We start from the raw sequence: 26,972 nt of genomic DNA, 5'->3' as shown, positions 1-26,972 counted from the left end.
TAAGTTGCAACTTTTTTAGCATTTTTCTATGTAGATGTATTTCTATATAGTATATGTGTGTGTGTGTGTGTGGAGTATTCAGTTTCATTTCATATATATATATCCTTATATATATGGAAAGTGAAAGAGTAAGAAAAAATAAAATATACTACTCCCCCAAAGATTAGACTGCATTAATGTGAAAGAAAGGAGAACAAACAAAAGGCAACAAGACAAACCAGGTTCCCAGAGAGTGTTGTGAAAGGGATGTATAACAGCATATTCAAGTAGATGTGGTCATCTGGTGCGGTAAAAATAACACACAGCCATGTATTCAAAAACTGTAGCAGAGAATAGCCAAGCTAAAATGATATTTGCTTAAATGTTACTGTGAAAGTCCCTCGTAGTAAAGGCCATAAAATCGTATTAAGAATTCGTGATGCCAGAGAGATAGCTCATCAGGTAACAGTACTTGGTGCCTGATGATGTAAGAATGACCATGTGACTTCAACCTCTGGACTGAGTGAAAGGTAAGAAAAGAGAACCAGTTCCTCAAAGTTGTCCTCATCCTCATGCACACAGGACAGAGCACATGCCCGCAGTACACATCATACACACATGTGTAACTAAAAACAAACAAACAACAAACAAACAAACAAAAACACTCTTTAGAGAATTCAAAGGCAGGCTTGGAGCTCACACCTGTAATCTTAGCACTTAGGAGATTGGAGCCCTAGAACTGTCACAAATGCAAGGCTAATGTGAGTTTCACAATATGGTTTCCAGCTGAGCCTAGCCTACAGCCTACCTTATCTCAAGACAAAAATATTAAAAGGAGGAAAGAAGAAAAAAGTTGAAAACAACATGGTTCTAGAAGAATATCACTTTAAATTTGGAATGCTGAGTCACTGGATGTGAAGCTGTTCATCTCCTTTGTGTCTTCTGCAGAACAGGCAATTCCAGACAATAAACAATGGGACATGCAGAGCCCATTGTGATGACTACATTCTGTTGTGGACAGGAGAGAGGCTCACAGGTGGCAATTTTAATTTCAAGGCCTCTGGGCTGAGTCATAAAACAGGCTGGAGAAATAGCCTGGCCTGGTGGTCATGAGCATATGCTGCTCTTCCAGATGACCCACGTTTGGTTCTTTGTACTCACAGCAGACATCCTACAAACACCTATAAATCCAGCTCTACGGGGATCTAGTATCTCATGGCCTCCGTGGACACTGCAGTAGTATGCATGAACCCTCCCTGCCAGCATAGTATAGCTAAAAGTTTTTTAATGCAGGGCAGAGGCTGCTTCATTTCAGATCACAGAGCGGAATGGAATGAGCCAACGGACACTCTAAATAGACAGCTTCATTTTTATTCCATTGCAGTCCTTACTAGGAAGAGTCATCTATTTGGAAGACTTGGGAGGGCTCAGCTAGGTGGCAGACCTGCTCTCAAGGGGTAAATTACTATAAGGCTCACGGTGAACCCCAAGCTCATATTGCTGACACAAAGCCAACAGCATTCTTAAAAGTAGCAGACAGCAAACTCTCACACTGTTGCTGATGCCAAGAAGCACTTGCTGACAGGAGCTTGATATGGCCATACCGCAAGAGATTCTACCATGATGAACAGGAGTGGGTAAATGGGACAGGCAGTGTTGCCCAGCATTAATTTAACTGCATTTGAAATTGTGTGTCCCTTCACCTGTGCATGCTTGTTCAGGGGAAAGTTAGACCTCACAAGAGGCTTTGGGGTGACTGAGGTCTTGGATGATAGCAGCCCCCTAGAATATTAACACAGCCTCATGGCCAGCAGGCCCATCCAGTCTCTAAGCAGCAAGGAGGAGCAGACCCAGCGAGCCCATTACACAAACTTTATTATTTCTAAGTAATTCCATGACACAACTAGGGAATTCTGCATAAACTATATATTATTAATGGAAGGCCAAGTGGTCACAAGAAGAAAAAGATGTACATCAATATCTACTGTAAAGAGATCTTCCAGGTTTACTGAAGATAGCCTGTCTGCTAGTCCTTTGTTACAATTTGTTGACTTCTAAGATTTGTCATGAAAAACATGAAATATCAACTTCTCTGCACCCTCTCATTTTCACAATGATATTAAAGTATCAAGCCAAATACTAAACTGTCTACACAGAGAAGGATGGAGCACAAGGGGAGCCCTGCTGTGTACAGAAAGAATGAGGGAGAGATTTCCAGAAGAATCAGATTTTTCACTCTGTTCAAGTTTCACAAGGATGCTGCATTTTTAAAAATCTCCCCTGGGAGACAACAATGATCCTGTCTAGGGGCTACAATAGGGGGAGTTAGATTATGAGAGAGAAATGCTCGTTTGAACCACCCCTAACCAAATATCAAATAAATTAGGGTCAAACACATTTCATAAAAAGTACATATAAACACATAAAATGTGGTTTATGCACAGGCATGGTCTAACAACATCAGCCCAGGCAGGCCTTTTCCACTTTTTATGTCCTGACATCATCATCTCAAAATGTTATCCTCCATAAAGCATGCCTGACCAGTTTGAACACTCCAGGGACTTGTCACCATTTAATTTATTCCTTTCAGCCAATAGGCCATGAATATTGATTTCCACAAATATGTCATGGGTCAGAAGCAGTCCTAAAGGGTATGAGAGGGTGTGTTGTCAAGGAAGACACAGTTAAAATGAAAGAGGAGGTGCTATAGGACGCAAACAAGGACAAAAGACACCTAGCATCACCAAGGTAATTGTATTCATTACACATGGGGGTCTCGAGGTCTGACTTGGTTGTTGACATTGGACGTACTCCTCACAAATCTTTACAATTGGTTTGGTGGATTTATGGACACGGAATTATTGCTTTTTACTGAACAAATGCATACAAAATGATATATGCCTCCGTGTAAATATTCACTCGAGCACACAGTCTCTTTGTAGACAGTCTAAGACTTGTCTCAAGTTGTCTATACATACCCTTTACAAGTTTCTGAAGAGACTCCAGAAGGCAACCATTCTGGATACTTTTCTAACCACTGACAAAGTGCCCAGCAAAAACAACTTAAGCTAGTAAGGGCTTAATTATGGCTCCCGGTTCAGGGTAAAGTCTGTCACGGCAGTGGGAACAAGAGGAGGCTGGTCACATTGTATCCATATGAATGTTGGTGCTCAGGAATGTTTATCTTCTTTATTTCAGCTCGCATTAGGGAATGGTAACAACTTCCTTCAAGGTGGGTCCTTTCTCCACAGTCAATCCTCTCTGGAGTCACTCTCACTAGCCCTCCAGAAATCGTACTTCAACAGCACCCCTCATGTTTCCTCATACAACTAAGGTGAGCTCAACAGTCACCACTAAACAAGGAGAGAGGCAATGGCAGAGGCATCCACAGGGTTTGAAATTTGTATGGACCAGTTCCTAGCAAGGAAGGACTCAGTGTTATCAGGAGGGAAGAAGAGCATTCTGGGAAGGCCAGCAGCATGAAAGGAAGAGATGGTGACCCATGAGGAGGGAGGGCTGGCTGGGGAGAGGCTTCACTAGGACAAACATCCATTTGGGTACAGGAATGTGGAATTTCTGAGTTCCACATTCCAGTTAATGACGCTGGTCTTGAATTTTTACTTTTGTTCAACAGACAGTATTGAAAGTCTGAGAGGAACATACGGAGATGTTAAAAAATCACTTATGATACAGGCTCTAGAACCAAAGGGACAAATCTTTTTTAATAAAAGCAAACAGTTGTGCTAATTATAAAGAGCTGTGCAATCATTCTTTCCTAAATGCCCAATATTTTGAAGCTATTAATTAAATACACATCTATCACACATACTTACACATGAAAACATGTTGTGTCTCTCATAATTGATTAAATGTTTATGCCACCGAGGTACAGACCTGCTTGCTCTAAGATCTTAAGATAAATTCTCGTGAGTTTTATTGATTAAAGCAAGACAACTGGCCCAGTGAACCATGAGGCTAATCTGATGCTTTTCCAACTAGGTATTTCATCGCATTAAACTGTCTAAAGATGATGATTCCGTACTTACAGGTGACAGATCACCAACAATGTCTTGCTTAATCATGCAATGGGACTAAATTGTTTTCTACTGTCTATCGATTATTCAAGGGCTGATCAGAAAGAGGCACTGACTTACCTCTGCCCGAATCACATTTTCATACCCAACTGAGGGCAGCTTCACTCGTCACAACCAGAAAAAAAAAAAAAAAAAGAGGGGAAAAAAAAGAGGGGAAAAAACATGGCCTCTGTTCTGCTCTACCTTTGGCGGGAATGAAACGATCCAATTAATAAGTGGATTAAAGAGATTAGGAGAACTCTGAAGGGATCTTATCTTCAAGTGACACTATTTAGATGTCTTATTTCCTTCCATGCTGCCACAAATAACAAATAAATAAGTACAAATGCTATAGACACTTAAAACAGAAAGTTCCCACAATAATTCATGTGCAGCTTGACTCCATCATGCTCATAAAATTATAAAACCAGGCTATCCAATTTTCAATTTTATAAAAACACACACTCATTTTCTGATTGCAACTCCTTTGCTGAGCCTAGAAAATAAGGCATGGTTACCATATTTCCCACAAAAACATTTCTAGTCAATAAAAGAAAAGAATTCAGGTATGAAAATTTCCCTCAGATGTCTACAGAGAACAGAAACACCACCACCAAAAACTATGTCTGGGCTATGGTAGACAGCTTCATGGTAGTATCATGGTAGGTGCATGGGAGGCACAAGGCAGGTGCATGGTAGGTGCATAGTAGGCTCATGGTAGACTCATGGTAGGTGCACAGTAGGTACATGGTAGGTGCATAGTAGGCACATGGTAGTCACATGATAGGCATGTAGTAAGTAGCTCCATGATAGGTACATGTTAGGTGTATGGTAGGTGCTTAAGAGGTGCATGGTAGGCACAGGGTAGCTCCATGGTAGCACCACGGTAAGTGCATGGAAGGCACATGGCAGGTACATGGTAGGTGCATGGAAGGCACATGGCAGGTACATAGTAGGTGCATGGTACATGCATAGTAGGCTCATGATAGGCTCATGGTAGGTGCATGGTAGGCACATGGTAGGCATATGGTAGTTCTATGATAGATGCATGTCAGATGCATGATAGGTGCATGTTAGATGCATGATAGGTGCATGGCAGGTGCATGGTAACTCCATAGTAGGTGCATGGCCTTAGGGTAGGTACATTAGCCTAGCATGCTGGGTTGAATCCTTAGCACCAAAACACTGAAAAAGAAACAAAAATAACACATGCTTCATAATTCAAATGACCAAGCTCAGTGAAGCCATGTTAGACATTTTTAGGCTGAGCATGTGAGGACAATGGATCTATGTAATTCCATTGATAACATGCTTTTTCCTGACCATAGTGCCAGGAAGTGCAGTTTAAGGTGACTGGGGGATTTTTTTTTAATCAACGTCTTCTTAGGTAGAAAAGTCAGAAATGGAGGACAGCAAAATCAGGAAAACACATGTGACAGTCCACTGGTACTACTGTCTTAGACATGGGTGGGGTGAGTGGTCTGACTTTGCCTCTGATTTCTTGTATAACAGTCGGGTTCTTACAAAACCAGACAAATATTCCCATTAGTCCAAGAGGTCTGAGAGGTTTGTCTAGTGCATGTCTGATTAGGCTGTGAAGCCATCCTTCCATTTCTCAGAATATAATATAATCAATACAATTTATAACTGAGACAAAATTAGGAAATATGTACACTCCCACAAAAGTGCCAGTTAAATATTAATAAATCCTTTGAAGATGTAAAATTATTAATCTTGGCAACACATTTTGGATATTTTAGCAACATAAATACCCTGTCTATAAGATTGAGCCTAGCAATCGCCTTTCACCCCTAGGAATGGAGGAGCCATTGTGGGGTTACAGCTTCAGCAGACGATTTATTCTCAAACTTCCTTGATTTTGCTGAAGCTCAGATTAGTAGGATTTTGTCTCTATAATGACTAAGCAAGTATAAATCCAACTGGTGCATGAACGGGAATATTGGTTGTTAGCGCTGCAGCTTCAAAAGTCAGCCTTCCCCTGTTCCTGCAAGCTATGTTGAATGTCTACCCTCCCTGGAGTGTGATCTTTGGGCAAATGGGGTTATTATAAAATACTTCATAACATGAGTTTAGAATTCAGTCCACTTTTGATGCAAGATAAACAGCAGGTCTCCCAAGGATGTCCAGGTAGAACAATATGTGGTAAGAGGATTGTAGTAACAATCTCATGTGCTAGGACACACCACCAGAATAGCCTCTCTCAGGATCCACTACACCAGAGGTTCTCAACCTGTGGGTCGCAACCCCTTTGGGGTTGAATGTCCCTTTCACTGGGGGTTACCTAAGATACCAGAAAACATAGATTTTTACATTGGGATTTACAACAGTAGAAAAATTACAGCTAAAAGGAAGCGATTTCTGGTTGAGGGCTCACCACGACTTAAGGAATCATATTGAAGAATCGCAGCATTAGGAAGGCAGAGAACCACTGCTCTACACCAATCTATAAGACTCCTAGAGTTTGGACGAAAGCCTTAGACCTGTCATAATAAACCTCTGCTGATTCCAGCTGTCCCCACAACTTTAACCTTGGCCACATTGCAAAAGCAAGTAGAGGGGAATGGGATGAGGACCTCCTGAAGAGAAAAAGAGAGCACACCACATGCTGTGCATCCTGGATGGTCTTGATGGTACTCTTCCCAATTTAATTGTCACATGCCCTCTTCCAGTTTCCAGCTTATGTGGTGAATTACATTTCTATAGAACAAATCATCACCAACTGTAATTTCTAGGATTCAATAGGATGCGCCATACACATCTTTCAGTAAGCCACAGAGGACTCTCTGGTAAGTGGTTCTTGAGACAGTTTCTTTCCTAATCCTAGTGTGAGTTATAAAACAAAACTTCCCAGGTGATGAGGAAAATTAGCGCCAAAACCCCAACAAAAAGTTAGCACCCAGTTACAACATCATGTTTCCTTCATAAGTCCATCCTAATCTCCTCTGCCTTGTACCAATTATAACTCATTTTCTTGTTGGACGTTGGGACATCACTCTGACGTAATTCCTTCTCACTAGTCATCTCAGCTTGCTCTAATTAATGGAGGAAAGGGAAGAGAGCAACCAGCATCTTTGAAAGTTCATCCATTGAAAGTGTCCCTCACTATAGAGCAGGGTCAAGCACTTTGGACAGACCCTGAGATCAAGAGCTGAGCTTGCTACGTAGCCAGCTCTGTGCCACATGGCTCATGAACATTAAAATATTCAATATGACTTGCTCACTTTTGAAATGTCTGAAACAACTTTTCTTAGTCAGGGTTTCTATTCCTGCACCAACATCATAGCCAAGAAGCAAGTTGGGGAGGGAAGGGTTTATTCAGCTTACACATTCACATTGCTGTTCATCACCAAAGGAAGCCAGGGCTAAAACTCACACAGAGCAGGAAGCTGGAGATGATACAGAGGCCATGGAGAGATGTTACTTACTGGTTTGCTTCTGGCTTGCTCAACTTGCTTTCTTATAGAACCCATGACTACCAGCCAAGGGATGGCACCACCCATCTTGATCACTAAGTAAGGAAATGCCTTCCAGCTGGATCTCATGGAGGCATTTCCTCAAGGGAAACTCCTTTCTCTGTGATAACTCCAGCTTGTGTCAAGTTGACACACAAAACCAGCCAGTACATTGTAAACAAGGACATTAAATAATCAAACCCTGGTATATCAGAGCACACTCCATAATTAAGTACAGTACCTAATTCCATCATGCCTCTTTTTTTGTATGGTGTCACGTGTGGATGACACAGAACATCCCCATCCAGCCATCCACCTGTCAGTGAAATCACAGTATCACCACCAAGAATTACTGTGACTCGTTAATCAATAATTGAGTTCTCACAATGCCCTGTGCATAATGTGTGCTTCATTTATAAACACAGTGACCATCACAGCAGCTACTGTACCTACAAGTGTCATGGTCATTTACACAAAGGAAAATCCTATCTGATAAGCGATAAAATAGTTCTAATCCCTTGACTTGGTCAAAGAGTACTGGACGTTTGTTGTGAAGATAAAAACAATGAGTAATACTGTATGCCTCTCTGTAGATGTTGGGGTGGGTTGAACAGGCTGAAACTGCATGAGAAATTGATGTTATCATTGCAAGAGCTGGAAACAGAGGGACAATATGACACCCAGCAGGCTGAGGCACGAAGGTCTTGTCACAATGCTAAACCCAAGCTACACAGTAGGTTTGAGGTAACCCTACATAGCCTCTCTCGAAAAACATAAAACAGAAAGATCACAATGTAAGAGTGCTGCTTCCATTCCAGCCTCTGTATCTGGACAGTGACTCACATGTTTTTCACACAGTGGGAGGAAGAGAGAAGACTCTGGGGCTTTAGTATGCGGGGATCAAAGATGCCGTGTCTGGTAGTGAAGCAGACAGTGTAAAAATAGAGGGAGGAGAAAGGTTGTAGAAGGTGCCAGGGGCAAGAGGGATGAAAGAGGGGTGGATGTGTTTCAGGTTCATATGATAAGCAGGCATGGATTTAGGTGTTCTAGTGCAGCAATATCCCTGGAATGTAAAAGGATCTTCCTTAAATATGCATGCAAAATGACGATGCACTGTATTTATGCTGTATAATTCTCACCACGGTTAGCTGATTTCTTTTTAATATTAAGAAGAAAATGACAATAATCCTGTGAGCTCAGTTGGGAGGTTTTGAGTTCACCTAATCAGTGACAGGAAGCTGTGGTGGATTTTCAAGATGAGTGTCGCCATAAGCCAGGCCACTGAAGAAATCGTTGTCTTGGCTGCAGGCTGTGGAGGCAGTGAGCGGCCAAAATAACCATGCTAATTAGCCTTAAAATTCAGCTTAAAGAACAAAGAGAAATTAATGTATTTTTCCCTAGCAGTCAACAAATTATTCGAAATTGTTCGATGCGTCTCATAAACTATTCTGAAGTAAACATAAAACCTTATAAATTTTAACAATAGAAAATCCATCTCTGCATTCTATGTAGAAATGGGTCACTCAAGTTGTTCTTTGTCTTCCTCCTCTTGGTTTTCCTCCTCCTCCTTCCCTAGGAAGTAGACAGCGGATGAAAATAGCAACACCAGTCAATTCTGGGTCAGTGGACTGCGCCCTCCATGTAGTCCCCAAATAGTTACTGAATAGTTCTATTATTAATGTTGTCTGAATAAATCGCTGGTTCTCAAATTACAGACTTTCAGGACATCTGGAATCTCTACCGGTGTCCCCCCACTGAAATTTCTCTTTGGAAACGCAGGAAGTGTGAACTCTTCCAGTTCACTGGGGAAAGACACATGGAGAAGACTGAATCCTCCCTAAGTGCCCTTCAGAATATTCTCTCAGGTCTGTTTCTCCTTGTCTGAGGCTAATAACATTAATTCATTAAAGTGGCTTAAGGAGGGAGTCAGAGACAATACTCAAAACTTAAGAACATTGGAGCCTCCTGCAGAGGACAAGGGTTCTATTCCCGGCACCCACATGACAGCTCACAACCACCAGTAGTTTGTTCCATGACTCTGATGCCCTTTTCTAACCGTGAGTAAGAGGCACCAGTGTGGTATGGGCAAAACACTCAATCTAAACCATTTAAAGTACCGCAAGACAATGGAAATAAGCAAATAGATCAAAGGAATGTTTACATTGAGTCGAAGTGACTCCAATGAAATGTTTAGAAAGGCATGTTTTATTAGTAAGACATGCTATGTTGTCACTGAATGAATACAACAATATGATGCAAACTCAGAAGGGGGCCCCAGGCATCGCAACCACACTGACTGTCACAGATCCTAAGCAAGCCACCTCTTCCTTTGCAGTGACATTTAAATTTTTCTAGTCTTGATGATTGTGTCTTCTTAATTTGCTCTGGCATCATCTTATTCATGAGCTTGGAAAGGTGGCCAGGCAGGCAATTTACACAGAGGGACTAGAACATCAATGATTTCCTGCTACCCCACACCCTTGATGTCTTCTACCTTCTCCTCCTCCAACCCTGGTGGAAATAATTGAAACTGAGCAAGTTAGGAGAGGTGACAGGCTAGCTAGATAACACAGGACCACCAGGCCAAGGCTTATCTGTTATTATGAAATGATGCAGCTGACACATGCATGCACAGAGTGGGGAGAGGAAGGGAGAGGGAGAGAGGGAGAGAAGGAGAAAGGGACGGACAGAGAGATGGATGGACAGATGGACGGACAGACAGACAGACTCTGTATGTATATACATACTGTTTAGGGCAGACTCATAAATGGAACTGAAATTGCATCTCTCATGAAGCTACCCAGGAAATAGGAAGAACTCTTGCCTGCCAATTTGCTACATTAATGATAAATAAAAAAGAATGCCTTCGCCATATCATAGTAAAGCAGGCTTTCACTGGATAGCTTTGTAATGCCATCTGAGCTTAGTTAAGCCTATTTAATGATAAAGATTGAAACTAATAAATACCATGTAGTCTTCGGGGACTTTGAGAATGACATATTCAATGAACACCTATTAAACCTTTATCAATATTTGAGGAACACATTACGTCCATGACGAATTGCATGCTTGAGGGTATAATCAGCTAGCTGTTTTAAATTCCTCTTTTTCTAGGTCACACTGCTCTTTATTTTAAAAATAGCTATATATTTTAGCTGTGTTTCCTTTGCTCATTGTAAAAATAAAATGCAGCAGGACAGAAAGCCCACCTGTAATGCTCCATCAGAGGAAGCGCTGTCAACGTGTGAGGAGAGCCCTTCAGATTGTGTTAGGAAGTGGCTGTCAAGATGGGTGTGTGTGCAGCTTACAGACTTCAGATTGCTCACCCTTTCCCTCAGAGGGACTGGGCTCAAGCTAAGAGTTTTATCAAACCCTTGGAGTGGGTAAAGGAAAAACACATCTTCCAGAGTGATAAAGCGGTGATTGGACAGGTATGGGGAACTTTAAGGAATCCTCCTATACCCCCAAAAATCTTACCGTTAAAAATCCTACCTCTTTTAATGAAACAAAAACCAAGCCTGAAGTGAATTGCAATTGGCCACTAAACTAATTTTCTTTTATGCTTTACTATATAGTTTATTAAAATGCGGAATCATATGCATTAATACTAACAATTTTGTTGAAATCTTGAATGTTTGTACTATTGAAGAGTACTATTGCTTGCTATAGCCCGTCAGATACACAGAGATAAGTTAATGTCAGGTACATGGTATGATTTATTTTTTACTCACCAGAGGACTTCCATTATGGGGGTGAAACCAGAAATCCCCACCGATAAGAATATACCAAATCCTTTGCATTAAATCTACAGGGACCTAGTCCAACGTAAAATGCAAGCCTTATAAGATTTGTTAAAATGATGGGAATGTAGTACAATTTATAGATTTCAGGTTATTTTACAACTATGTCTTGTAGGCAATTTAAAACTGTTTGTGAAAAGGCAGGGATCACAGAGTGCTGCCTTTAATGGAGCCTGACCTCAAACAGAAAGGCCTCAGAAGTGCAAAGGAGTTTGTCTGTACTGATGGATTAAAGACTTGGTCCAGAATGACTCCTTGATGTCTGTGATTGTCTGGTAATTTGGCTGAGACAAAGGCAATGACAATGACAATGGAAAGAATCAGAGACATGGGGATGAGGTAGGGAAGAAACCAACCGCAGTGTGTCAGGCAGACAACCCAACAGGAAAGGAAAATTGACAGAGAATTAAAGATTGAAAAGGCTGTGAGGTGGTTCAGCAAAGCGCCTGCTGGACAGGGATGAGGAACTCCTTGGTCCCTGTAACCATGTGAAAAGACAAATATGGGGTCAAGTTCTTCTATCTAGTAGCAGAAACTAGAGAACAAATGTATCCTGAAATGTCCTAGAAAGTTACACAACATTTTCATCAGTCTACACCAGGATATGTCCAAACATCTACATCTCCATGTAAATAAGGGAATAACTACATTCTTATGAGAAATGTCCTTTACTGCATAGAGGAAAACTCTCACCTGAGTCCATGCCTTGTAGTCACATAAAAGTTCAGGGCAGTGCTAATTGCACTTCCTTCCTGTGTCTCACACAGAACCATGGTGTGTGTGTCTAACACAGAACTACAGCAAGTCAGTCCTGAGGATAAGCTAGCCATCTGGTTTCTCTTCACAGCCACCTGTTACTTTGTCCTGTGCTCTGTAGCCACACCCATCTGTGTCTAGTTACTTTGTCCTCTGCTGTGTAGCAACACCCCTCCCTTTCTTGATACTTTTCTGTGCCGTGTAGCCAAATCTCTCCCTCTCTTGATACTTTGTTCTGTGCTGTGTAGCCATGCCCGTGTTTCTGGGGTCCTGTCACTGCTAAGTCCTTCTAAATCATAATTCACACTTTTGTGCTTCTATATAATAAGAAATGAATTTAAAAAAATGGGATATGAGTAAAGGGGAGACAGCACAAGAAGAGAGCACTACCAAGAAATCTTCCACGAAGTCAGTTGAGAAAAACTTTTATAAGAAACTATGCTATGGATAGGGAAACAAAAGCAGTACATACTTGGATGCTACCAAGTGACGTCTGTCATGTCAAATGACATGTGCTCTGTGATCACTTAGTGAAGCCTTAGGATAAACTTAGATAATAAAAATATTAAGCCAGGTTTGGCCCTGCCAAGAATTCAACAAATGAACAATGGTTTATTTTAGCATTGTGACTCTGATTTGCTCAACAATGTGAGACTGTGATAAGCTTTTAAACTATTGTGGTCTTTGGCTTTTCTTCTAAAAAAAATAAAATAAACGAATGTATTTGTCTACAGGTGAGACTCATTTTAAGAATTGGGGTAAACGTGGAAAAGTTTCAGCACAGAAGTTTATGATAGTTTTAAAAAACACTGAGTATGTCAATAGAATTATTGAAGTTCTTTTTTTTAATTAAATGAGACTCCTGAAAAATACCAATTAAGAACAAGCGAGTGGCATTTCAATTATATCTTCATTTTTGAGCTCGGAGATGAAAAAGGAGTCCAATCTTTCAGGGACATATGAGCAAAAATTCTCAAAGCTAATAACAGCAATAAAATTAATGAACTGGGGGTTGTTTGCAGACACTTTTAATTTAGAAGTAAGCGTAGTTCTTCCCACTCAATCTGTCCAGTGGGTTTAGTACATTGCAGCAGATACAGCAGTGAGACTACTGCTCAGGCAATGACCATGGCCACTTCACTGAGGCCTGATAACCTGTAGCTTACCCTGACTAAAGTGGGCACTGTCATTGGCTAAGGAATCTTTTCACTGGTGTACCTCAAACTTCAAAATTATCTTTTCTCTTCTGTAATTACAGTGGATTCCAACATTAGCCCGTTATGTAAAAAAAAAAATGTGGTCTTTTGATTATTTCTTTTGTTTGGAGTTGCCTCAAATCAGAGGTGGTTGTTGCGTTCTGATTATTCATTGAGTTTTGTACTTTTAGAGAAAATTGGGGGTGGACACCTTTATATGGGACATGCTCTTTGAATGCCTCAAACTTTCAGATGGTAATGGTGTTTCCATTGTTTTTGCACAGTCCACAGACCTAGATTTTAGTTAATCTAGAAGGCTACATACTGGGTGGAAAAATCTGTGGATTATTGGGTCTTAGCATTTGAAATAGATTTCAGGAGTTGGCTCTAGTAACTCAGATTCTTTTGTGCAATGATCCCTGTAATTGCTTTCAAGCCATTACCTGGTGACATTGGTCCAAATGTAGGGTTGGCTCACAGCTTCCCTTCAGGCCTTGGTACTTAGAAGATGGCAAGGGAATAATGACCCCTTAATTGTCTTTGACTTTACCAATCTGTAAAATCCTTAATGATGAAACTTTATGGGGTTTTTTGTGTTTTGTTTTGTTTTGTTGTTTGTTTGTGTTTTGGGCTTCATAACAAACATCTTTTCACCTCCTTGCTTTTAGCAATTCTTCTATGGTTTCTTGCTTTGGCTCACTGAGCCACTGAGTTTCAGGATCCTCAAGTGTGTGTGGTCTGTGTTCTTCTTTCTGAAGTCTGGGGAACCTGAGCTAAGCACATAAAATCCCATGTGTTCTCTCGAAGGCACACACACACATCTGTTTTGTTGGAAAATGTGAGTACAGAGAGAAGTTGTCTCGCCACTCACACTCCCATTGTGCTTATAATTGAAGTTTGAATGGATCAAATTAAAATGTGAGATTTAAACAGTTTACTTTGTGGTTCTTCCCAATGGACTGGACCTATGTTTTGTGCTAGAGAATTTTTTTTAAGCTGGTATAAAGGTAATCATTTAGACTTTTTAGAAGTTGTGTGAAAATTGTCATAATTAATAAATTGAATAGTTACTGGCTTTGCAGAATGACTTTTTACACACACAAAAATCACTTCCTTTAATTGCATAACCAAATAAACACATATTTCTATCCGAAATATATACCTATGTAGAACAAAGTGCAATCTTAAATAGTATCAGTCAATGTAGACGCAACATTGCATCCAAACAATTTACTAGTATATTCCTATATATTCTGGAAATTTCTACATACAAAAGAACCAGGAAACTTTCCTATCACACACCAGGCCACAGGCCTCCCTTTGCTGAGAAAAATACAACTTTTAACATAGGTCTGACTATTTCTTTGGGGAGGAATATGGACTGTTATGCAAAACAAAATTAATTGCTTACAGTCTTGGGAACACATCACCTGGATATCACTCGCTGATGTGAATTCTAATGTTCTGCTTGCCACAGGACTACTATAAAATATACTCCCCCAAAGCCATTCTGTTATTTCATTTAAGAGAATTTTCCTCTTAAATGATCAATTCTAAGTTTTCTTAAACTATTCCTTGTGAAGGTAATTACTTAATTAACTAAGCCAGTCTGTCACACTTCTCTTTATCAACTATTGGTTGAGCAACTGCCATACTCCAGCAACCATCCTGGAACATTCTAGACTGAGATAACTGGAACAGAAGTAATGACAGTTGTCCCATGACACATATGTGCTAGCCTGTTAGATGACAGGTACTGAGACTGAGTCTCTGTGTCACGTAGACACTGACTAACAGAACCAGAAACTAGTGTCTGTTGAAGAGCCCTCCAAGGTAGCTCATCTGGTAAAGAAGCTTGCTCTTGGGCAATCCTCAAGATCTGAGTTCACTCTTCATGATCCCAATAGTGAGAGGGAGAAGTCAATCCCTAAAGTAAGCCTCTGGCCTCTGCATGCATGTGTGTCTTGGAGCACATGCCCTCCTTCCAACCCCAAAGAAATTAATGTAAAAACTATTACATTTTAGAACAACTGTGGCTGTTCACAATTACAAATTCATATTCAAACCGTATACAATGTCAAATTTCAAGATGGTCCTAATTACTTATCATATTACAGCCTGTTTACACTGCTAAAATTTACCTTACTGAATGAAGGGTAAATGAATGGAGATGACACCTCACCAACACACTGGTTACCAGACCAGCAACTCACGGGGCTACTAAGGGCCTCCATGTCACCACACGATAAAAGCCTATTAAATATGGTGAACAGCATGTTGCCTGTACGTCTGCCAAAGCTATTTCAACCCGAGATGTGGTTTTTGTTTGTGTGACATCTTTCATTTGGGCTATATTTAAGTGTGATTGATGATTCTCAATGTTGTCATCGGAAGCATGAACTGAAACAGACAGTACTGGAATACGTGAAGCTGCTTTGCTATCCATGATAAATCATACCATGGGTCCATAATAAATCAAATGCAAACAAACTAAGAAACAATGCAGAGCAGAGACGAACAGCTCAGCGTAAAGTTGCTGTCTAGACCTTGGCTCTGAAAATGGGATAATCTCCTGAGGGCTTTGCCAAGAATTTAGTAAGTCAATTCCGAAAGATTTACATATGGTTCTTATCCTAATTATTTCCCTCCATCTCTTCATAAACTTTCCAAAGCAAAATAAGCTTTCATGTGAACAACTCTTGTTTAATAACAAAGTTGCAACTGCTGATCACTGTATCAAGATGAGAATGAGCATTAGTTATTTTGAACACACTTAAGGTGTGGAAAGGTGCAGAGGTCGTTTGATTTTCTCAATCTTGCTGAAGAGAATTTCCTCCTTATATGGTCAATTTCCAGTATTTTAAACTATACATCAAGAAGCTAACTGCTTACTTAACTAAGCCAGTGTGCCAGGCTTCTAGTCATCGACCATAAGTTGAGCATCTACTGTGCTACACACCCCATGCTAGAACATGTGCTCCGTAATAGACACGTAAGGAAGAGCCACATCAGCCATTTTGAGGTTATTCCAGGTAGCAATAAGCTCCAACCCCAATACTTACTTTTGCTTCCATATTTATCTTTGTTACAGAGCTCCAGCTCTGTAAACCGTGCAACACACTTTCCTGGATTATCTGCAAATGTTAGATGCGTCCCCAATCCTTATCCAACATCGATGGATTTGTAAACAAACGAGGGCAGCACAGTCAGGTTGTAACCAGTACCAAACACTTAATCGGAATATTTAAGTTTGACATTTCCATTCTGGCTTCACCGATGGGAGCAACCAAGAGATCACTGGTTGTCATGGTACTCAACTTATGAAGACACCGCATAAAATGAGACTTTCCATCTGGTTTACTGGCTTCCAAGCATTGATCTGATCCCCATGTGCCTTGCTGCTTATTGGAGGAAGGCAAGGAGCCTCTCTTCCAACTAGGAATCCCTTTCCACATTTCCTCTAAGGTACACCATTAGAAGCCACACAGATGCATGGGTTCTCAGCAAGCCAGTGTTCTACACTGTGCTCCCTTTACACTGTCCCCTCTCCACCCTGTCCCCTCTCCATACTGTCCTCTCTGCTCTGTGGACTGAGCTTTGCCTGGGAATTTTTTCATGTCAAAATGAGATCACAACACACAAAGAAGGCTTGAGGATGTTTTCAGGAGGCCTTTTCAATCCCTTCTCCTACTCTTCTGATCTCCACCCTCTTCCAAAAATCTCAGCAGCTTTTCTTTCAGTTGTGGAGGTAAAACTGGCAAGCACAGCATTCCTCTTCTGTCTCCTACTGCTGCCTTGCTAGTCGACAACATCTACTAAAATGCGGAAGCCTAGCTGGTGGACTGAAGGCCTTGGGGAAATCGTGCACTATTTTTCAAAGTTAACATAGCATTTTATCTTCTTGTAACTGTGCCGTTATTGCTGCATTCTGTGAGGTCGGGCTTTAAGGCTCTCTGATGTCCGTGCTTTGTAAATGCTGTTAGTGAAGATGGTTTTGTCCTTGACCGACCTGCACAGGGCCCATCAGCTAGCCAATCCCAACCTCACACTCAGTGTTGTCGTCATTCTGTTTGCTTTCTTCATCGCCCCTCCCTCACCTTCCTATGTTACTGTTAAATGATGTCTCTCCTTTGTTTCAGAGTTTTCCTTGCTCCCAGTGCAAACATCTGGCGTTCTTTTCATGCCTTAGAAAAATCGTTCATTCTGATTAGTTTCAGCCTCCTGGTGTGCAAGATGAAAGGGATAAAAATGGTCACTATTTCCCAGAAATGATGAAATGGTCAAATAAGCCGATCTCTGTGGAGAGCACATACTTCTCCAGCATCTGCAGCAGTCCTGAAAGCCATGTCAGCCATGTTCCGGAAGTCCACACTGACTTAGCTCTCACCCTGCATGACACCCCCGCCCCTGGAGAGACCTGCACATGGTTATTGGCATGAAGTAAGTGTCAATCATTCACTGACCAGCTAAGATCCATTTGCTGAGTGTTTCATCATTTAATAACCCAGGCCATAGGAATAAAGCTGCATACTTATCAATTCATACTGGGTCAACATGTTATTGTATATTAGTATATGATTTTGATCATAAACTCCTCCCTACTCCCATCAACTCCTTCAAGGTCCTCTCCACCCCATATTTTCTTTCAAATGCATGTCTTTGTAATATATATACAAATATGTATTTGTATATACATACATAGGCATATATAAGACTGAGACCAAGTAGAGTTGCCTACATGTGTGTAGGGCTGACCATGTGGGCATAGAGAACCTGTGAGTGGGTTCCTGAAGAAAACTGATTCTCCCTTCCTCAACAGCACCCATTGGCTTCTTATCTAGGAGTGGAGCCCTGGGAGCTCATGCCCATCCACAGAGAGTATTGATTAGCACAATTTAATGGAGACTATCATAGCTTTTGAGAGCTCATGGGTGAAGCTTCCTTGGTACAACCTGAAGATGGCATTTCACAGCAGATATCTTGGTCCTCTGGTTCTTAGACTCTGTCTACGCCCTCTTCTGAGATTCTGCCCAAGCCTTGGATGTAGGAGGAAATGCTGTAGTGTAAAGGCCCAGTAAATAGGAGTGAACTCTGACCTTGTGCTGTAAACCCAGCAGAAATGGTGTGAACATAGACTCTAGAGGAGAATCCACTACTCTATTGATGTGGCACCCCAGCTACCCTCTAAGTACTTCTCCAAATGCCCTCAGATCAGTGCTGCTCTGGGTCATCACCAAGGAAGATGATTTTAGCAGTAGATTAGGCTGTTACAGAGAATGACAAGTGATTAAAGTGCAGAGAGTCAGTGACTGCAGTGTTCTCATCCCTAGTGTGTGTGTGTGTGTGTGTGTGTGTGTGTGTGTGTGTGTGTGTGTGTGTGTGTGTGTATTTCTATAAAATATTATGGTATAAAATATACTACAGTGTGCTGATAATATGAAAACCATTTCACTTCATTTCTGCTTATTTTTTGAGTTCTGAGAAGTTTGTGCAACAAAAGAACATTCATTTACTAGCAATTGCCATTCTCATATTAACTGTATAGTGTTGTGGTTTGCCTTGGAGTTCTCTCTGAATTTGTAAAATAAAGGCAAGAGCTCGAGATTTGGGCAGAGGGAGGAGTCGGGAGCGAGAGGGGAGGAGTCAGGAGAGGGGAGGAGTCAGGAGGGGGAAAAGTCAGGAGGGGGAGGAGTCGGGGGAGGAGAGTGGAGAAGGGAGCAGAGAGTTGTCGTGGGAGAAGGAGAAGCTGGAGACCTGGCAAATAAAAGGTGCAAGGGATGAGGGATTTGGGAGCTAGGAATAGGACAGTGTAGGGTGGATCTGCCCAATCTAGATGCTAGATTGTTTTCATATTGAGTTGCGTTTTCTTTGTACTGGCCGATTCCGGTTGGAGAGGAAACTGCAACAAACTGTAACAGTGTAGAACACAGGAGCCGTGAGAGTACGTCATGGCGGAGGCTTTGAAACACAGGAATGGAGAAACTGGTAAGCTAGCCTCTCTGAGATGAGTTACTCTGAGTCACCAGTGCCTTTCACCTGACATGCACTGTTGGCCTTCAAAGTCTGAATACCACCCTCACTGTAAACTGTCTCTTTTCTAACTGTGGATGTCCTGTGACTCTGTCAACATCTCTTCCTCCTTTCATAGTAGCATTGTGTGTTCAAACCATGTTCTGGGAGGGTGTTATTTGATCATGACATTTTAGAGTTAACAGCAATGAATTGATCCAGTCAGAAAATGACCAATGTTCCTGAACAGATTAAAAACATGCCCACCCTCGAATTATCTCCTTGGAGGGTTTAATTAACATGTGGGCATATGACATGTGTATATATTATTATTCTTACATGGTCACATTTACCACTGTTTTCACCACATAAATCTGGCTTCCAAAGAACAGAGCCCCCTTCAAAGCTTTGGATTTTCATTTTGCTTTGTTTTTGATTTCTTTGCTGAAGAAACTTATAGAAGGATACTAAGTTTCATTTCTTGAAACCAGTTTCATCAGGAAATCATACTGAAACCCTTCCATCATGAGAGGTGACTTACTGTCATTTTTTTCCAAACCACCAGGTTAGACCTGAGCAGAAGATGATTCTTGGGGGATGGGTATGCCTGCTCCTCCCAGTGAGAGCAAATGCCTTACAGGGGGGCCTGTTTTCCAGAGCCATGGGAATACTGTGCAGGTAGCAAGTAGAGACGGTGCTATAGATAATGTGGTGTAACACAAGAGGAGGAATTCCACTGACTGCTTTCAGCTCTACACAGTCTTATTTGTTTCAGAAGAGTGGATTTCCTTACAGAGACACAGAGGACACCATAAATAACTTCTGTCTTGTAGCATTTGAGTGGTGACTCTCTGCCCGAGATTGTGACGTCAGCAACCAAGACAGGGGGTGGAAACGTGGAAACTACACACTTCCAGTAACCATGGAAACAGCAATTGTCCTGTAGCAGAATCTTCTATAAATACAAGAATAACTATTCTTTGAGTCAGTCCATAAAGACTTCTTTGTAAGTTACTCTCCATTTTTCCTCAAACCTTTTAGGCAAGCTAGCAGGTCTCAAGAAACCATTTTAAAACTTGCACTGTTCAATCATTGAAATCAAATAGAAAAAGGTGTTGTTTCACTGAAACACAGAAGATCTTCAAGAAGGGTGTTTCTCCAGTGCTTTGATATCTCACTCTGCTAGGTTAAAAACCCCACAGAAGTACAAAGTAACTTTAGAATTGGGGCTCTCACAATATCAAAAGGATAGGACAGCATAAGATGATTCCCAAAATGGGAAAGCACAACATGGGAGACCATAAACCAAAGGATGTGTGGCAACAGGAACTGACATCCTAAGAAGAAAGACAGAAGTCATGGGCCAGTGAGAATTCATTTGTTTATACACCCATGATCCAAAAGGAGAGTGGATTAAGATCAGGAAGAAGTCCAGGTAATGCTTCCTGTGTAAGACCCAGGACTTTGACAGGGCAATCCACAGAATAAACCTGACCCTCAGGCCTCTCCTCCCACTCTGCTCTGCAGGAATAGCGTCATGCTTAACAGAGAGCTTAGGGGGTTAATGGATAGAACTCAGAGAATGGATGCCACAGACTCTGCCCAGATCTGAGTAGGTCAGAGAGCCCCTGTGAATGGCCTATCAAGGGAAGTCAGAAATGCCCTTGTTTCAGAGAAGGAACAAAGTTCCAGGAGGTTGACACATCCACTCAGGGGCAGTGATAACCTAGAATGTGACTGGGATCATTCCATCCTGCTCTTCTATGTTCCCTTTTTACAGATACCCTCTTGGCATCGGCATGAAGAAAAGAAGATGCACTGTGCTCGTGCAACACTGCTGTTAGTAAGGTCTTATCACCACTCATCGCTGACAGCTTAAAGTCTTCTCTTAATCAATCCTTCCTACGTTCACAAATAAATTCCGTGTGTGTACACCAGGTCTTTTCAACAATATGAAATTCTAGCCAATTTTCCAATAATATATTTATATGCCAGAAAATATGATCCCCACAATTATAAGATACTACCCTAACCATCTGTGTAATTTTGTTTATTCCAAGAAAAAAAAAAAACTTCATTATAGGCTCAGAAGTCCTGCGAATGCTTCACAGGAGTTGAGTCTGGAATACGCCCTGTGTTCTCCTAACAGTTCAAGGTTTATATGACTTCCCTTTTCAGCCACTGAGACCAGACTTATTGCTGTTTATAAAGTACAGGTAGGTAGCTAGGTAATACGAGTAGCTTGGGAAGTCACTAGAGATCAAATCCCCTATGGCTGCCTTTACTTCGCCCCTCATTTCCTTGGTAACACCAGAAAGGAACATTATCACACTGTCCCAACTCAGACGTCTTGGTCAAAAGAATAGAATACCTCTGGTTTTGGATAGATACAAGACATTGTGGTGGAATTTACAGATTATAAAATTACATGTCCTCTCTGGATCCAGGGCCTGGAGAGATGGCTCAGTGGTTAAGTCGATATAGATTAATTCCAAGCACTCTTATAGCAGCTAACAATCTATAACTCCAGTTTTCCCTGGACTCAAAACCTGCTCCACAAGCACTGTACACTCATGGTGCACAGAAAGACGTACATGTAGAAAAAACATATACACATAAATAATAATACTTAAAGTTATTATTATTATTATCATCATTATTAAATCCATCTGTACCTACCAATCACCTGCCTAGTAGACCATCCTACAGAAAATCTGACCCACCTAAAGACATTCCAAGAAGATAGAAGAAATACTGATCAGTGAGATAATATATTTCTCCTTCCCAGAAAACACTTTCCATAATGCAGCTGCTGTCTGAATTGGTGGTTCAGTGGTAGAATTCTTGACTGCCACAATGCAGCTGCCTACAAGCCTCCACCATGCAGCCTGCCCATCTTTGTGAGGTTTAACACAGAAGGGCTTACTGTATCCATTCCTCCTTTCCATCTCTCTGTTTCTGAACTTCCCTAGTCTCTCCCTGACACTGCCTTCCTCTCCAACGTGCAACTGCTTTCTGCCTGCCATTCCTGAAGACTATTGGGCTACTCTACCCATCCATGCCCCTGTTCCTGGCAGCTGCTGAGGTTAACAGCTAGCCCGATTCATTGTTCTTTCCTCCAACTCCAATATCATCCTCACTTTTTCTTCTGAGACAGTTTCTAAATTATTTTATTAGCAAGACTGGTAACTTACTAAAAGAGACTTGATTTCTCCAGCATCAACAATACAGAAATTAATGTCACTGTCCATGTCTCTATTTCTTAGGTATATCAGACAACAGGATTCAGAACTGCTTTTCTCCATATGCAGTGATTTATCTGTAAAGTAAAACAATCTGAGATCGCTTGCCCATTTACGGTTGTGTCTTGTAAAGCATTTAAGTCATTCTTCCCTTAATTCTAATTTATGTGCTTAAATTATTAATAAGCGTATCTGCTAATCAAATCTGGGTGATGTAATTCAATTTTTTAGACGCTGGTGGTTTCATTCATTTCTGTGATTTATGAAGCTGTAACTTGTATTTACACACTTATCTCCCTATTAAATATTCATCTGCCAGCCAGCTGTCCCCCCTAGTTACCTAATGGTTTTTTCAAAGCTGATGTGCATTTTACCTTTGGGTTAGCATTCAGTTCTCAATAGAACACCTGTGGAAACTTTCAGTAAGACTGTGCTTTCAGTCCCCCCAAACATGTAAATCTTTCACCATATCTCAAACTTGTCATTTTTCATCTAACACCCAATCCTGCCATTGTCAGGAGCCATCACAGGACAAGCTAGTAACCAGCAGGTGATCTTCCTGAGATGTCCGCCTAAGATTAAAATCTACAACAGAACTCCAGTAGGTAAGGCCTAGGAGAAAATCACTTTAGGAAAGATTCCTGCTATTAATATGCTTTTCCTGTTATTCTTAAACATGTATAACAATCACCATGAATTAGCCCCTCCCTTTTGAGCAGAACCCTGCAGTTCTACAAAGATGTACTATCCTATAGTGATGCTATATAGACAAATGGATGACTTTGTAATTCTTAATGATGACCCTATTAAGAATCCCTAAAATTATATCAGTATTTATTAAGGTCTTTTATAGTGGGACTGATATTAAGTCCCTTTCTGATAGTCAAAACTGCAATGAGAACTGTCAGCCTCCCATGTGTCACCAGTTAATTGCTTCTAGATAGTAACAGACTTTCTACTACACAGAGCACACTCCAAGAGATGGTAAAACCATTAATCAAAGGTCATAAAATGGGACTAATGATTTATTAGAGGTACTAGAACAGAAGATAAAATATTAACTGGCTTACTGGTTTATCTAAACAAAATCTCACTAATATCTTAGTTACAATGAACCTGTGGAGCTGAGACAGGTGACGAATGTTTAACGGGATAATTATTCCTAATGGATATTCATGTAAACATTCACTGTTGTAAACTTCTTATTTGATTTATGAACTTACTTGAATTTGTGTGTGAACTTGTGATGAACTTTTTACCGTGTGATTTGTATTCTGAAAGATGTTTAAGTGCTGAGAACAAAGAAAAGAACTCAAAAAAATATTTTCCTTGCCACACTTAGGGTCTTCCCCCCTTTTCTTAGATAGCTTTTATAGGAAACTTCTTACAACTTAGTTGTAAATGCTATAATCATTTTTCAAAGTGTCCCTTTTTCTGCCCTGACTTCTACTAGCAGGCTGAAAGTTAGAGCCCCGCAGTTCCTGCTGAGATAGAACAAAGGGCACGTTACTTAATCTCCTGCTGTTAGGCTACAGGTGTCAATCCCCTAAACCAGCCGCTTTTTATCCTTAGAAAGAGCAAGAACATTTCTAGGACTTTTTAGAAGCTATCATCAGCATCTCAGTACAGTTAGAGAGCTAGAACATCCAGAGAACATCAGTCTTTAAAGCCACATCAGAGTCCCACTCTGTGCCCAGGTTCAACCCGCTCCAGGTGGGGAGGCTCCTGGCATAGCATCACCAAGTTAACATCTTCTTTGTTTTCCGCTGGATTAGTGATTGTCACCAGGATTCTATATTGGCCCCATGATCAATTCTCTGTGTCCAGGCCATGGTACTCCATTTTTAAGAATGAATATGATCACAGTGTTTTTATTTTTAACCCTTTTAACCGAGAAGTTCACAACATGGGTTTGCCATTCTTTCCCTGTCCCTTCATGGGTCAGTCTACCTGAAGGAGTATACTCTTTCAAAATGGTCATGATCCTCCCTCTTTTTCCTGCAATCCATCTCTCCCCTTGCTTCCCATGGTACTTTACTATTTCAAATCCACTGAACCCTCCTCTTAGTGATATAGGTTTCTATCTGGTGGCAACAAGTTCCCCTCACTAATGATGACAATGTGCTTAGACTGACCAGACAATTTAGATAGAGTTCCACAAGGCAACAGCTGCTCCCCAGCTCTGCTTGGCTTATCTCTGTTACTCTGCAAGGCAAGCTCCAAGCTCTTGAAAGTACCGGTGAAAGTAATTTGGTTATAACCTTTATCTTCCTCAGGATTAAAGACCATATTCTGTAGAAGGAGAAAAGCTGTCAGAAAGAGTCATAAAGAAAACTCAGCAACATGTGCTATTAGAGATATTGGGTGGAGGCTGATTACAAGACAGAGCAAATGGACCTCGCCTGTCTCAGTTAATGGAAGCTTAATTAGATCAGAGCAAAGCCCCAGTGCTTGCCACAAATGGCCTTGAGACCTCAGTGAGCAGCCTGACAAGTCTCACGTAACTGCTCCCTTAATGATTGGGTATGGAACAGATCACAGCTCATCAGAACTGGACCCAGAAACAAAGGAAAGTGTGTGTGTGTGTGTGTGTGTGTGTGTGTGTGTGTATGTGTGTTTGTGTGTGTACATGTGTGTGAGCATGTGTATGTACATGTCTATATGAATATATGTATGTGCATGTGTATGTACATGTATATGTGTGTTAATTAAGGAGAATTAAAGAACAATGAAAATTACTATATTAAAATGACTTTAGTGGCTTTGCTCAAATATCTCTTAAAGTGTGACGCTCCCTGTCTCTCTGCCTCTCTGTCTCTCTCTCTGTGTGTATGTGTGTGTGTGTGTGTGTGTATGTATGTATATCTGTGTGCCTGCTTCTGTGTCTGTGTGTCTGTTTCTCTCTCTCTCTCTGTGTATGTCTCTCTCTCTCTCTCTCTGTGTGTGTGTATGTGTGTGTGTATGTATGTATATCTGTGTGCCTGCTTCCGTGTCTGTGTGTCTGTTTCTCTCTCTCTCTGTGTGTATGTCTCTCTCTCTCTCTCTCTCTCTCTCTCTCTCTCTCTCTCTGTGTGTGTGTGTGTATGTGTGTGTGTGTATGTATGTATATCTGTGTGCCTGCTTCTGTGTCTGTGTGTCTGTTTCTCTCTCTCTCTGTGTGTGTATCTCTCTCTCTCTCTCTCTCTCTCTCTCTCTCTCTGTGTGTGTGTGTGTATGTGTGTGTGTGTATGTATGTATATCTGTGTGCCTGCTTCTGTGTCTGTGTGTCTGTTTCTCTCTCTCTCTCTCTCTGTGCATGTCTCTCTCTCTGTGCATGTCTCTCTCTCTCTCTCTCTCTCTCTCTCTCTCTCTCTGTGTGTGTGTGTGTGTGTGTGTGTGTGTGTGTGTGTGTGTGTGTCTCCCTGCCCAGACAGGGCCTTGCAATGTAGTTCTAGAGAGGAATTCACTATGTACAGCCTTATGCCTCTTCTGACTCATGGCAATCCCTCTGCTATGCACATCACCTTCAAAGGCATCAAACAAAAGAAAACTTAACAGGTTGGCATCAAAATACAAAGAGATTAATTCTGTTTAGGAAACGTGTGTGGGAGCTTCTGTAGAATACATTACATATTATAATAATAACTTAAGTATATTCAGAAAATAACCATGCATCAAGATGATGAATTGAATACACAGGACGGAAGTGACAGAGGGTCAGAGGGATATTCAATGACAGTAATTTAGCGTGAATCACAGGGAGGTGTGTTGCTTGCCTTGGTACTGAACAGGATAGGGCTCTTCATTGTAGATGTGAGAAGCCATGGCTTCACTGTGATTACAGATAATCAAATGTTAACAAATCCAGCTAAATATGTGGATTATACTAAGTGGATTTTGGGGAAATGTACATAAAATGCTGTGGATAGAGGTAATAATTTAAGAATGCTTTAGTTTTTTTTCTTAAAGATATAAGATAGATAATAGATAGGAAGGTAAGTAGGTAGATGGATGGATGGATAGATAGATAGATAGATAGATAGATAGATAGATAGATAGATAGATAGATGATAGATAGATATGGTTAATTGAAAGTCTATACTTGTAGACTTATACCGTGATAGATACAAGAATCCTGGGATATTTTCTATAATAACCTCACAGCATCATGAATAATCACAACCAGACAGCACGGAAACATGGCACTTAAAAAACACAGAAAAATGCAACTATGACCATCAGTCCTGACAGACAGTTATGCTCCTGTGGGAAGAAGGCCAGGAGCCAATTGTACTGCCATACTTGCCTTTCTCATTGTCCTGACAGAGAACAGAGTGGTTCTGACTGTGTTTGTTTGTTGAGGGTACAATAGGACTGTTGGCAGAATAGCTGTAGAAACCTTGCTCAGAGAGTTGGTGACAACAATCACTTTCTGAAGATACTTAATAAGATTGGAACTCTCATT

The 26,972-nt window shown here is 41.0% G+C and overlaps 1 protein-coding gene and 2 long non-coding RNA genes across 4 annotated transcripts in view; 1 reads left to right on the top strand and 2 right to left on the bottom strand.

The window, feature by feature from the left end:
• Positions 1-26,972, bottom strand: part of Nalf1 (NALCN channel auxiliary factor 1) — a 522,611-nt gene that overhangs the window by 430,607 nt on the left and 65,032 nt on the right. The window lies entirely within an intron of this gene.
• The window catches only part of LOC134482427 (uncharacterized), a 203,434-nt gene that overhangs the window by 152,385 nt on the left and 24,077 nt on the right, over positions 1-26,972 (bottom strand). The window contains exon 2 of the long non-coding RNA XR_010058520.1: positions 1-26,972. This exon is cut by the window's left edge and continues 152,385 nt beyond it. This is a non-coding gene — a long non-coding RNA (uncharacterized LOC134482427).
• LOC120097419 (uncharacterized) lies at positions 18,966-21,223 on the top strand. Its single transcript, XR_005494791.2, has 3 exons — positions 18,966-19,262; positions 20,120-20,292; positions 21,067-21,223. It is a non-coding gene; the product is annotated as an uncharacterized LOC120097419 (long non-coding RNA).

Source organism: Rattus norvegicus, chromosome 16 (assembly GCF_036323735.1).
Source record: "Rattus norvegicus strain BN/NHsdMcwi chromosome 16, GRCr8, whole genome shotgun sequence".
In the NCBI taxonomy this organism is placed as follows: Eukaryota; Metazoa; Chordata; class Mammalia; order Rodentia; family Muridae; genus Rattus; species Rattus norvegicus.
The sequence above is the reverse complement of the archived record's forward strand: the minus strand, read 5'-3'. Positions and strand labels throughout refer to the sequence as shown.